Source organism: Lontra canadensis, unplaced genomic scaffold (assembly GCF_010015895.1).
Source record: "Lontra canadensis isolate GAN:19392208 unplaced genomic scaffold, GSC_riverotter_1.0 scaffold64, whole genome shotgun sequence".
Taxonomy (NCBI): domain Eukaryota; kingdom Metazoa; phylum Chordata; class Mammalia; order Carnivora; family Mustelidae; genus Lontra; species Lontra canadensis.
Genome location: NW_022631058.1, coordinates 1258741 through 1260568, shown reverse-complemented (window position 1 = coordinate 1260568; position 1828 = coordinate 1258741). Strand labels below are relative to the sequence as shown.

The window sequence follows — 1828 nt, the reverse complement described above, 5'->3', positions numbered from 1 at the left end:
AGAATCACAGACCCATAGTTAATTCCTATATTTGAGCCAGTTTATAGGCTTGGGACCCCTTGAACTTGAGTGAAGGCGAAGCCAGTTTCCCTTGGAGAAGGACCCAGCACACTGCTGAAAATGTATTCTGCTATTCTTTCTCCCAATCTATTCCAAAGTGATATATGGCCTTCGACCAAGATGACTGTGCATTGAGAAAAAGAAAATAATGACTTTTCTTTTTTTACAAGTTGTCAATGACACTTTACTTTTTCTTTTTAATGTCCTGTTCTGTAGTTTCCTTGACCCTTTTTTTTTTAATTAATTTGTCAGAGAGAGAGAGGAGCGAGAGCAAGCACAGGCGGAGTGGCAGGCAGAGGCAGAGGGAGAAGCAGGCTCCCCGCCAAGCAAGGAGCCTGATGTGGGACTCGATCCCAGGACGCTGGGACCATGACCTGAGCCGAAGGCAGCTGCCCAACCAACTGAGCTGCCCAGGCGTCCCTCCTTGGCCCTTTTTACCCAGATATGAAAAGAGCTAGGCATTGGCACTGGCCACATTAAGACTAGTGAAGACCTTGAAGTTCTCCTCCTCTGTAATGACTCTGGCTTTTTCCTTCTTATAGACATTCCCTATGGGTATGACCAGACCTGTTAGCTGGGTAGCCAATTTGAGTTCTTTAGCAGAGTTATCTCCCTTCTTGGGAACCAAGGATGATACCACTTGAGCTGCTGCATGTTGGACTACAAGGATCCCATGGACTTGTTCCACATTTTTGGATCCACTGAAAGCCCAGTGCAATCCCAATGACCCATGCCACCTTCATGTGGATGCCAGCTACCCTTAACTCTCCCAAGCTGAAGCCCCAGCCAGCTTGTACTTTGGCATGCTACCTTACTGTGGGACACGTTACAGTGGGTTAGGTGGGTCTGCATGCCAGGCATGGAGCAATGCAGCATGCCTTGGCTTGCTAGGCCTTATGTCTGTAGATGTCCTGGCACCAGCTGGTTGAACCACGTGGGCATGTGCCCCTGCCAGTCCTTGTGGAAGTGGGGCTTCAGGATCATGCCATTTTAGTTGAGTGCCATGGCTGCCATCTATGGGCCTCCTCTGAAGAAGAACTGAAAATAATGACTTTTTGAGGTTTATTGGATACAAGCTCTGCATTGACACCAAAGGTGATATATGTGTATATATATGTATATAATAATATCTTTGATTTTCCCATTTTCTCTATAAGATGTATTCACTTTATATAATCATATTTAATTATAAGATGGCAAGAAGAAAACTGAGTATCACCTAAGGACTTTGCATTCTCTCTAGGGAAAATATGAGTGTGTTTTGGTTATACACAGGATATCTGTAATATGTTAGAACTATGACCTTATTGTGGCCTTTATTTGGAGATTAAATATGGTTTAAGAAGATGCATATGGATGTCAGGTTGACAAGGGGTGGACCATGATGGTTAATTTTATGTCAGTTTGGCTAGATGTTGCAGGGAAGATACTTTTTAAATTAACATTTAAATTTTAATTGAATTTAGATTAACATTAACATGATTAATGTGATTAACATTTAAATCAGTAGACTCTGAATAGAGCAGATTACCCTTCATAGTGTGAGTAGGTATGCTCCAATCAGATGAAGGCCTTAAGAGCAAAAACTATGGTTCCTCAAGGTAGAAGAAATTCTGCCTCCTGACTGCATTTGGACTTAAGTTGTAACATCAACCCCTCCCTTAGTCTCTAGCCTGTTGGCTTTCCTACACATTTTAGACTTTCCAGCCCTCATAGTTGCTGAGCTAATAATTATTTAAGATATCTCTCTCTTTCTATATGTTTACAT

At 42.4% G+C, this 1828-nt stretch overlaps 1 pseudogene; it reads right to left on the bottom strand.

The window, feature by feature from the left end:
* Positions 1–244: 244 nt before the first annotated feature.
* On the bottom strand, positions 245–1065 carry LOC116879892 (annotated as a pseudogene).
* Positions 1066–1828: the final 763 nt, after the last annotated feature.